The sequence below is a fragment of the Musca domestica genome, unplaced genomic scaffold (assembly GCF_030504385.1).
Source record: "Musca domestica strain aabys unplaced genomic scaffold, Musca_domestica.polishedcontigs.V.1.1 10, whole genome shotgun sequence".
Taxonomy (NCBI): Eukaryota; Metazoa; Arthropoda; class Insecta; order Diptera; family Muscidae; genus Musca; species Musca domestica.
The window spans coordinates 12,127,100-12,139,639 of record NW_026712115.1 but is presented as its reverse complement, the minus strand read 5'-3'; the positions used below and the strand labels follow the sequence as shown (position 1 = coordinate 12,139,639).

Here is a 12,540-nt window from a genome sequence, read left to right as displayed (position 1 = left end):
GACGTGGACCTGCCCACACAATTTTCAGTCTTAGGGTGTAGTATCCATTTGGAACTTCAAATACCAAATTTGAAACAATTCCTGTGAATAACGTCGCTAAAAACATCAAAATACCGAATATAGGGAGGTACCGTTATATTGGGGCTATACGAAGACGTGGACCTGCAAAACAATTTTCTGTCTTAGGGTGTAGTATCCATTTGGAACTTCAAATACCAGATTTGAAACAATTCCCGTGAATAATGTCGCTAAAATCATCAAAATACCGAATATCGGGAGGTACCGTTATATGGGGGCTATACGAAGACATAGACCTGCACAGACAATTTTCAGTCTTAGGGTGTAGTATCCATTTGGAACTTCAAATACCAAATTTGAAACAATTCCGGTGAATAACGTCGCTAAAATCGTCAAAATACCGAATATAGGGGGGTTACCTTTATATGGGAGCTATATGAAAACGTGGACCTACATGGCCATTTACGAACTTAACCTGCCTACTGGAAAAATAAACATGTGTGCAAAATTTTAGCCATCTATCTCAATTCATTCGAAAGATAGCGTGATTACAACAGACAGACGGACAGACAGACAGACAGACAGACGGACAGACAGACAGACGGACATCGCTAAATCGACTTAGAATTTTACGCTGATCAAGAATATATATACTTTGTTGGGTCTGACATGAGTATTTCGAGGAGTTACAAACGGAATGACAAAGTTAATATACCCACAATAGTATGGTGGGGGGTATAAAAGGTTTCGGGCAAGTCAAACCCAAGTCTTTTATATATCCTCCATACAATAAGCGTATATGTATTTTTACCATTCAGTTATAACACCACGTAATTTTCAATGTGTATATATTCTTGATCAATATGACGCTACAATTTAGAAAATTCCAAATATCTATTATTTATATGGGGTTTTACGAAAACCTAAACCTCTAAGCCATTTATCTGCCAGAAATGGTGGTGCCTATTACGAATACCAAACACCAAATTTGAGATAATTCTGTTGAGAACTGTAATGAAAATTGGGAGTTACCGTTTCTGTTATAGAAAGTTGTACCCATTGCGAACTCCAAGTTCCGAATTTGAAATATTCCCGGTAAAAAGTGTGGCTAAAATCATCAAAATACCAAATATGGGGGTACAGCTGTGGAGACTTGGACATATAAAAATAGTTCTTTGTAAGGATGTTTCCTGCCCATATAGTACACAAACAACAGAAAATTTTATTCACACATATGACCAAAACCGCCACAAACCATTAAACCAGATGGGACAGTCATATGGGGGCTATATAAAAAGCCTATATGACCTATTTTCAAAACAACCCTACAACAATTCCACTTCACTTCGTTTGGAAACTAGAGTGATTTCCTCAGACGAACAAATCGACAGAAGAGGTAGAATCTTATGATTATTAAGAATATATGTACTTTTTGGCGTCAAAAATTCTATATTCGAAGATTTACAACGGAACGAAAAATCTTATATACAACAATCCATCCCTTTTCCATACATAGGGTAGAGGGTATAAAAACAGTAAAAATTCAGAAATTCAAATATTTTGTTTAAAATTCAGAAAAACCATTTGTATTTAAGATATTTTATTAAAAATTCATGGAATTTAATATGGTATTCAAATCATTTGAAATTCTATATCTATTTGAAATACAGAATATTGCAGTTGAAAATCAAATATTCCCTTTCAGAAATTCCATTTAAAATTCAGGATAATTCTTTTGAATTTTGAAAATTCAGAATTTTTTAACCAATATTAGGAAAATGAGTTTTTCGAAATATTCCACCACAAAGATTCGTCTACGTTCATTAGTTCAGAATTTCAAACAATTTTTTTAGTTTCAAATGGAATATCTGAATTTTTATTGGCATTTTCCGATTTACACTTCAAAATAGTGTACCTGTTAGCGATTGCTAGCCGTTTCCAGCTTAGATTGGTTATTTATTTATAGCATTAAATGTGCAAACTCCGAACTTAATATCTCCGTATCCTAAAATTGTGTTAGTAGGCCGTCTTGCCTTGGGAAACCGTAGGTCGTATTTCATTTTCTAAAACGCTATAAAGTAATTAACCGAGTGTCAAAGTGAGAATGTCCCATCTTGGTAATTCAGTCATTCATGTATGATTTCTGCAATTAAGAAATTACATATCATTTTTGTCTTTTACATATTTAATAAAACTAAGCCCTAAATTATATCTTAACAAAACATTTGTATATTCATTGGCATCACTTAAACTTGAAATTATGGCAAAAACGTGGAAGGAGACACATCGTAATTTACTATTAGTTGTAGAGATGTCACGTTGTTTGTCCTTAAAAATAACTTGTTAGGCCGTAATAGCCGGCTATTAACTATTTTATTTGTGTGGAGTAAACAAGGAAAATGATAAAGGCCTCAGATACAAACGACCCCTAATGAACATCTTTCAAAAGTTTTATAGGCAATTTATGGAGCTTGTGAACTCAAAGGTGAATAATTTGTGCGAAGCAAGTAAACAAGTTCTTGGCGCCCAAGTGTAAGGCAGCAAGAAGTTGGACTTGTTTAATGTAACTCGCCATGCATGTATACTGTTGCTTACCTACATAAATACGTACACATACATATGGAAATTTCTCTGTGCGGGAGTGAGATTGAATGTGACATATTAAACATCCTTTTAGTAATGTTTCATGTACACAAACATACTCAAACATACATGAATATGGTTGTAAGGGTTGTATCGGTTGTATCATGCATTCGTGTACATACATCTCGTACTTCTAAACATGTGTGCAATTGCGGTTGTTTATCTAAATAAACAACAAGCAAACTCGTTCTATGTATGCGTGGGAAATGTATGTATTGACGAACATAGTGAAAGCATATGCACTGGATAATTTGTATGTAGATGTCGAAAGGTCTCGTAGCAACAATCCCTGCTCCCGCACCAGTGCCATTACCAGCAAAACAACACAGACATGCTGAACGTGTGTATGTTGAATCCAAACAAATATTTGCTTATTACCAAAAGATGATACTCGAGCGGAGATAGCACATTCCCTTTCTACTAAAAGAATTCCTTGGCTAAATAGGGTGTGGGTGTTTTTAAACTTTTTTGCGATTAGTGTAATATTTTTGATATAAGATCAGGAAATTAGCAAAAACAGTACATATCTAAATGCTATTGAATTTTAATAAAAATGAAATTTTATCATGACATGTTTTGTGACATGGAAAAAGATGAGCAACGAGTCTGTTTACATATCAACTAGCCAATACTGCGTAACAGAAAAAAGTTACTTTGCCTGCTCTTTTTTCATTTCTAATGGATAGAAGCTGTTCGTCGATGTCAAGCTTGAACTCTATAGGTAATTTTTAACTTTTAGAAATTTTAAAAATTTTAATCAGTTTTCTTATTGATTTGGCCCTGAATAATTGAAAAATAAATAATTGATTTAAAGATAATCTGAATATTATTTTTATTTGATTTTAAAATAGAAAGCCTTTCCCTTTCCATATAATAACCATATTTTAAAATTGTAAAAACAATATGTATACGAAACAAATTGGGAAAAATCCTGTTTTTAAAAACACACTTTAATATACAAATTACAGATACTTGTCTGAAATTATCCAATCTTGGCGGAGAAAATTGAATTCGGCAGTTCACCACTTTCGGCTAAGCGAAGCAACTCCTTAGCTCTTTTGAGTCTATTTTCTTTCTGTTGAGGTGTAAGTTCTTGCACTTTTTGGAATTTCAATGACATTACCCCGAGCTCATTTTTCAACATATTCCGAATGGAATATTGCAATATGTTCAGCTCGCGTGCCATTTTTCGGCCAATGCGACGCGAGTTTCGATTTAATCGCTTTTTTACTTTTCGAACCATTTCTGCTGATGTTGCTGTTTTGGTTGCAGGTTTTTCATCTCACCCTGAATTTTAAACTACCGAATTTAAAGTTGGATCTTAAAATTATATAACTTTATGTTGTTCCATAATGCTATTTTTAACTTTAAACTGCCGTTATCATGGGTACTGCCTTAACGAATTTCCCCATGGACATTTTTTTGATAACAACATTTATTTTAGTAAAATTAAACATGCAGTTTTTACGTATAAAACAAGTAAAAAGCAGCTAAGTCTTTTAAAACCCTCCACCATTTTGGAGGAATTTAAAAATGTTCAAAAAATGACCGTCGAAAAATACCGCTTTAATGACAACTGTTATTTTGGGTCCATATGAAGACGTGGACATACATAAACAATTTTTGTCATCGCCTGTAGTACCGATTCCGAACTTCAAAAACGAAATTTGAAAGATCGACATCGACTTAGAATTTTACGCTGATCAAGAATATGTATACTTTGTTGGATCTAACATGAGCATTTCGAGGAATTACAAACGAAATAACAAAGTTTATCTGCCCTCCACTGTATAGTGTAAGGAATTACAAGGCCAATTTATTTGTCTATTTTTAGTGGACCATAAATAATTGCTTATTTCGGACATCTTGCCCTAAAACTGGTTGGGATAGTTATTAATCTAGTAATTCGATATTTTCTGGGTAGTATTAACATCGGAATCCAACCTCTTATACCACATATCAAATGTGAAATAGTACAACAAGGTCTTCATTAAAATTCACAAGGTATTTATCTACATCTTCATATACTACTTTAAAGGGACATTTTCTTACATTTTCACATCCGGCCGAAATAGAAACATCCCTCATTTCTATAGCTTTAACTTCGTGGTATAAAAGTTAATACAATATTTAATTAGGATCACAATTTATGCTCAACAAATATTTTCTATTCCAAAAGGCTAAATGAGCACTTTTTCACAGAATTTTCAAACGTTTTTCCGCCGGAAATAAATTATTGTATAAAATTCAACTGTGGTTAAAACTGTGAAGGCGGAATTTTTTTCTATTTCACAGGCATCATTTCCAGTACAACAATTACAAAATTATAAACTATGGTTTCGATTTCGAACATAGAGTGCAAAATTCATGAAGCTTCAATGTTAAAATAAAAAGAAATAAAATTCGAAAAATAGCTGTCCGAAAATAGCAAATGTTTGTCAAAGATAAAATAATATATTTTTTTCTCAAGAGATTATTTTTGTTTCGAGAACATGACCACGACCTAAGCTTTTCTAAGTTCTTAATTTATTATCAATAATTAACGTCGTAACTGAGAGGTCGAACAATATCCAAATATAAAGCAGTAAGGAAAGGTCAAAGTAGAGCGGGGACTATATGATACCCTACACCACTATGCGTGTTTAGTAAAGCTACCGTAACAAATGATGTAGTATCTGATGTTCTGTATCAAATATGTGTATAGTGCATATTACGCATGTGAGTCACATTAACAACAAACCGGATGAATCTGAACCGTTTTCACCATAACTTTAGGATGAATTCCGTCGGAAATGCCAAAATTCAGTCCACTTGGTGCACAAAAAAACAGAAATCGGATAAACATATATATAGGAGCTATAGCTATATCTGATCCGATATCGATTAAATTTGACAGAGGAAAAGTTGAGCTCCATAAGTAATCTGGTACCAAGTGCATATTGCGCATGTTAGGGACATAAAACCCCAAATCGGATTAAACATATATATGGGAGCTATAGCTATATCTGAAGTGATTTTCTCCAAATTTGATTTACTTGCTTCTAGATTGAATTCGGTCGGATGTGCCACAATTCACACTATTTGGGGAGATATTAGCCATTTGATGCACGAAAAAAATCGGAGCTATATTCGAATCTGAACCGATCTTAACAAAATTGTAACGACTTATTTCTGAGCTGTATCTAATATCTGGTACCAAAGATCACTGTTGTGGACTGCATATTACGCATGTGAGAGATTTAAAACCCCAAACCGGATGAAACATATATATGGGAGCTATAGCTATGTCTGAACCGATTCTCTCCAAATTTTGCGGACTTGTTTCTAGACTGAATTTGTCAAATCTGCCAAAATCAGGTCATTTGGACTGATATTGGCCATTTGGTGCACAATTAACCTGAAATCGGTTAAAGGTATTTAAACCGATTCACACCAATTTCAGTAGGGTTCGTCCGTGGACCAAGCAAATATTGTTTGGAAAATTTTATCTCAATCGGATAATAAATGCGACCTGCATTTTGTCAAAAAATACATGGACAAACGGATGGACAGATGGGCTAACATGCATAAATCGAATCAGAAAGTGATTCTATCAAGAAGTGAAACATTTGACTTATATATGATATAAATATTACCACATGCCGGGTTCGGAATACATCGACTACTTTCCCCATTTTATATGTTATATATTTTTTTGGAGAACCTTGAACTTTTGTAAGGAATATACAAGAAAGAATACACCGACATGGGATAGCTTTACATTTATAGAAATACTAGCTGGCCCGGTCCGCGTTGCCGGCCCGTAGTTTTTTTCTATTATGCATAAATTTGTAGATATGTTGAAATTTTTGTATAAAATTTTCAACCTTTGAAATGTGGTCAAATTAGACGGTACCTTTCTATGGGCACTACTCCTAAACATCGACCTACATTGAAAACTTCCTTCTACCCCTTATAATCCAAGATGGCAAATAGAGGCCAAATCCAAAAAATGTAGCAGAACAACATAGCATGTCAAACCGAAAAAAATCGCGTGATTTATATAAGTAAAAATGGTTTTATCCACCTCATAATTGAGGGCAGGATGATTTCAGAATAGTCAAATATAATTACTATTTTACACCATTACCGTAAGATGGGAATTTAAATTGTAATTGGAGACCCCATAAAGTCCATATTTTTCATCATAGTATAATTCAATGACGATTCAACAAATATTCGGTCCAGTGCTACTTTCTTATATTTGTAATTTATTCATGTTTTCATAATTTATTTCATATAGATGTACATCCCGTTCCCAAAGAAGAGATTCTCCACACCCTTAGAAACAAAAATGCCAAATAAGGGCCGAAGAGGTTCTCCACCCCCCTAACTGATTTTACTCCCAAAGTATTTTGCATTTCGAGCTCTCATTGGACGGATTATTGTTACATGAAAGAAGTAGGTCCAGCCTTGAAATGAGCCCCAATATGCTTTTTCGGTCATTTTTGTTTGTTTAAATGTGTTCGCATCTTCCAGCTGAACTACGATGCAGGCCCTGGAGTTGAAAGGTAGATGTCAGTTAACATCGTATTTGTTTTTGAAAAATTGACAAAAGCAGATCTTCAACTTCAATCTTCAACTTGTTCGCTAATTTTTTACAGCAAATGTTTAATGATCCTTACAAAGTTTTTCAATAGAATGTACTACTATTTTAAAATTAGATTCCATTGCATTTCTTTTTTCGATTTTTTCCCGATTTGAAAATTTTTGCAATGACATTTTTTTCATAATTTTTTATCGATTTCTAAAAAAAAAATAATTATCTTTTAACTTTGGTGTGACCGCGTTAAATTATTTCGATATCATCTATTCCGTATCGCCAGCACATAATTCGGTACTACACTTCCATTTAACCTGCCATCAATTTCAGTTCTCAAGAAATCAAGTCAATTAAATAAATTGGTATTAATATTCGAATTCAAAAATAAAATATAAAAACACTACAAATGTACATTAGAAAAAAGTAAGTCAAAATTAGAAAAAATCATGCACAATAAAACATTACTATTGTACATTTGAAAAGTCAAAATGAACATTTTAATATATAACATTTTTACGCGGTTTTTTTGGATATTATCATTTTCGGAGAGGAGACAATTCCGAATTTGTGTGAATCGTTAAAATCAGTCCAGCGGTTCTTAAATTATAAGCATAGTAACTAACACAACTTACATTTATATATATAGATTGACTTGCTTCGCTTGTTATGAGACTTATAATTATTCAAAATTTCGCCCACAGAAGGAATGAACTAGTAAATCCGATATTAACATCAGAGCATGTGGTACGAATATTGTAAAGTACCTTGCTAGAAATCGGGTGCTCATTTTGGATTTTCAAAGAGTTATGATTATTCGAACTTATGTATTTTATGTCCCTTTGTCGTTGTGACTTTTTATCTTCATATAAGACTTAGAGTTGGTACAAATATGGGTATATGTGATATTTGAAGACTATCACACTCTTCTCTCTTTTTTTAATAAGTCTTGTGAACATACAAAATGTTGAACTTTTGTGGTAAACATACTAGAATGATCTGACGATGTATTAGTACTAAAATATGAAACAAGAGTCCGATTGTCTTCATATTTCGCAAATTCAAATATTTCTTCTAACTCTCTCTCTCTCTCTCTTTTTCCGAATTTTGCATAATTTGAACTCTGGTTAAATGCAAATTATTTCCCAATTCTATTGAAAGTTTGCACATTGTAATTTTGTACTAACAGTAAATTTAATAAAAACAGGTTAAAAAGAATCGGTCTTTTTTGCCGGCAGATATGATTATTAAAATTGGTAACCTTCTATGGAGTAGGCTCCAAAGGATTGGTTAAATATTTTCCATTTTGTAAATATTATATAAATATTGCGATGTGTCAGGTTTAGACTATATTTGTTGCTTTTTTCACTTTATAGGAGATAGGTGACACTTTTAAGAAAATGTTAAAATGTTTTTTTATGCGAAATCATAAATTTGATATTCATCTTAGGTCTCTGGTTGAGGGAAATATTTAGATATATCAAGTTGTAAAGAATCGCTGCCTTGTTTTGCAAGTTATGACAGATAAATATATTCAAAATTGTGACCACCGTCTGTGGGCGAGGTCCCAGAAGGGGTTTGCAGATATATATCATCTTCCAGAACATATCTTGTGTTAAAAAAATGTTTGTTTGTGCGAAATTTGAAGAGAGTTGAATTCTCCTTTCGCTTTCTTTGAGCGTTTTTATTTTTCAAAATCTTGAACTCTGTGTGGGGGAGGTACCAGAAGAACTGGTCCGATCTCTATTTTTATAATAGATCTTGCGTTGATGGAAATATTGAGATATACCAAGTCTGAATGGAATCAAATGTTAATTTCGCGTTTTATGACATATGGATATTCAAAATTTTGCTCTTTAGCCTTCACAGCAGATCTTGTGTTAGTAGAAATAATGGGATGTGTGTAATATGAAGAGAACCGGATGCTTATTTCGGATTGTATAAACGTTTTGGTTATTAAAGCGTTGGCCCTTTGTGGGGGAAGTACCATAAAGAACGGCCCGATTTCTGCCACATTTATAACAGATCTTGCTTTGATAGAAAAATTGAGATGTGCTAAGTCTAAATGTAATCGGAAATTAATTTCGTTTTATGAGCTTCATGGTTATTCAAAATTTTGACCTTTGTGGGGGAGGTACCAGAAGGAGTGGACCGATATATTCCACCTTCGTACCGGGCCTTGGGTTAGTAAAAATATTATGATGTGTGTAAATTGAAGACATTCGAATTGTCACATCACATTTTATAAGTGTTATAATTATTCAAAATGTTGGAACTTTGTGTGGGAGGTACTTGATTGAGTAGACAGATATTGTCCATTTTCGCACCTGACCTAGTATTGATGACAAGTTGAAACCAAAGTGGATTATTCTTTCTCTTTCTGTGCATTAAAATATTTTTTGAATATGTCAAATTTCGGAGAGCTACCAGAAGGAGTGCACCCATCTCCCATATGACGACGGACCAAGTTTGGACCAAAACGGATGATCCCTTCGAGAGTTATCGTGCGCACCTGTCAGACAGACGGACATCGCTAGATCGACTCCAAATGTCCTGAAACCGATTTGGTCCAAAAAGACCTAGGGTCTAATATCGTTATTTCGATGAGGCACGTTTTGACCATATCAAATGCCTGTGGGTATAAAAATGGGATATATAGATCCAATTTTGAGGCACGTCTCAAACAAGGAACACATAGATAAATGGTCAAACGCTGATGGCATATATCTGTAGGCAAACAGTAAAAAACTACACTACACTTGCGAATGAATGTTAAGATAGCTAATCTAACGACAAACTTCGTCAAATATCGAACTTTAAGGTATGCATACATTTGCAATTATTCCTAATTGTTGTTAATTCTATTGTTAAATTATTACAGAGAAGTATAGTAGATTCAAACTAGATAAACTCCCATTCGATGTTAACCAAAATATATTTATAGAGTTCTGACTGAAGGCATTTTGAATCAATTTTCCTTCTTGAGTTTGGCCCTACCGGACTAACTTTTATTAGTCACATTTATGACATACCAATCCTTAAGAAAGCCCACAAAATGACCCATGTCCGTTCAGTACTGTTTTGGTGGTACTTTTATTTTTATTTACATCGCCCAAGATTACACCAACAACAAATACCAAATCATTTGCAATGTTTTCCTTTCGTTGGCTTAAAAGCACGCCCGCTAACCTGGCGATGGTGTAAAATGTAATATGTAAATGAATTGATGTGCATGTGTGTGTATTTCTGACATAGCCAAACATTTGCAACAAGCACACAAATCCTTTTAAAAAACTGTATAACTTTGTGCATGTGTTTTTGTATGGGGGAGGGGGGTGAGTATCAGAAAGAGGCCGTATGTTAGCGGAGAACAACACGATATCATGTTCCGCTTGTATTTTTTTTTACCTTGTTAGGAGGCGCCCTTGCTTTGCTTTTCCCTTCGTCCGATCGTTCGTTCATTCACACTTTGATGTAATGTTTGGTAGGAGCACAATTCGTGTTTGTTTGTTTGTCTTCTTCAGATTTGCATGTATGTCCGCGTGTGTGGGACTTTGTGCGGGGGCTTTCAGAGTGTGTGCTCACGTCCATGAATATATCCAAATGTTTTGATGATGAGGGACTTAAATGCGTGGCAGACTCGCATCAGCAACATTTACACTTTCACTTCACAAAAACACAGAGCGAAAAGGAAAAACATTTCCACGTTGCTTTTGTTTTTATTGCTGCCGTTATTTTCTTTATTCTTAACAAAAGCTTTTGCGCTAAGGCAATTTTTATTTCACTTTTTGTTTTGCTTTGTTTTATCACTAGGTGGATGGATGTGTTGGTGCCTTCATGCTGGTACTTACAGAGACAGCAGTTATTCGACGGCTCTTCTTTTTTTCGATTTTTTGTTTTCACGACACCGAGTATGTATGTGTGTGTATGATGTTCGAGTGGATGTTTTATTATTGTTAGTTGTTGTGATGTTGAATAGCCACGGGCACTTTGGCGTTGCTGCGTTTATGTTTGTAGGACTTTTGCAACACAATTGTTTCCTAGTTTCACTTCTTTTTTTTCGTTTTTGTTTTTTTTCGTAGCCTACACTACTCACACATGCTTAGACGTTTACAGCAGCAGCAACAACAACAATGGCATATTTCACTATCACTTTTGTTTGGTGCGTGCCCCGGCTTCTTATAGGCTGTAACAACAACAATAATAATAATAGTTGTTGATAGCGAGCGAGCGAACGAGCGACAGCTTCAGGCTCTAACACTGATTTCCACTTTTTCTTTTTATTTCATGTAATTTTGGCTTTTGTGTTAAGGGGAAAGGTTTCTTTGTTTTCGTTTTCGTGTTTTTTTGTTTTCTTTTTTGTTTGACAATTCAAAGTAGACTTAGGATTGGCTTTGATTTGTTAGCAGGACTTTTTAGCCTTGAAGCATCATCATTTGTTCAACCACTCAACCGTTGGTAACGACACTGCACGGATTTGTTTTTATGAACTTTGCTGGCAAACTTATTTTATGCGGCAAAACTTGTGTGACACACATAAACAAGTTTGTATGGAATCAAAAGGACATTTGTTTAGCTATGCTACAAAGGGATATGCCAGTGATAAATCAGACTTAAATGCCTGTGTTGCGGTGTATTAAATGCAGACGTAATTCGAGAAGTTGGCTTCACAAAATTTATTACTTTTTTTCCAATTCTTCTTCATCAAATTTGCCATACAGGCTTTTTTGCAATTTATTTTTGTTCGCACTTTGAACTTTGTAATAACTTTCAAGGATGACACTGGATTTAAGTGGTTAGTTACACTTGTGCCATGTGCTCAGTGCCCCATGACAATTTTTGTATTTGGAACACACGATACAATTTGAAAATGAGTATTTTTTCTGGTGATGTGACCACTTTGGTTTGCTTTGCGATATTTGCTCCGTTTGTCGAATATCCGTTTTAATAAATTCTTTCCTTTTGTTTGCTGCTTCTTGGCCAATTTGTAAACAACGCTTGGCGATAACACGTTCGTATTACTTTGTATAGAACAGCTTTCACCGAATATTCACCGTAGACTAGAGCAGACTGGCTGGTGCACGCCCGTTCAACGTGAAAGTTACGGAATGTCAGTCACAAACTTCAGCCTGTGAGCGTAGTCATTGGATGAACTTTACACAATCCCCCACCAAAAACGAAAACGGAGAGAAAGAGTTTGTGTGCATTGCGCAAAATCCGCTGTGAAAGCTTTCGGAATTGTTCGGTGTAAGCATCTTTACACTCTTGTATATTACAAGCCACATATGCAACTCCGCACA

The 12,540-nt window shown here is 34.5% G+C and overlaps 1 protein-coding gene across 4 annotated transcripts in view; it reads right to left on the bottom strand.

Annotated features, from left to right (window-relative positions):
* Positions 1-12,332, bottom strand: part of LOC101890869 (zwei Ig domain protein zig-8) — a 358,699-nt gene extending 346,367 nt beyond the window's left edge. For 3 of the 4 annotated variants that reach the window (XM_059126641.1, XM_059126633.1, XM_059126646.1), the window contains exon 1: positions 10,649-12,331. The gene's annotated coding sequence lies outside the window, so the exon portion shown is untranslated. Of the gene's footprint in view, positions 1-10,648 lie in introns of all 4 variants that reach the window. The other variant, XM_059126655.1, reaches the window with a different exon arrangement.
* Positions 12,333-12,540: the final 208 nt, after the last annotated feature.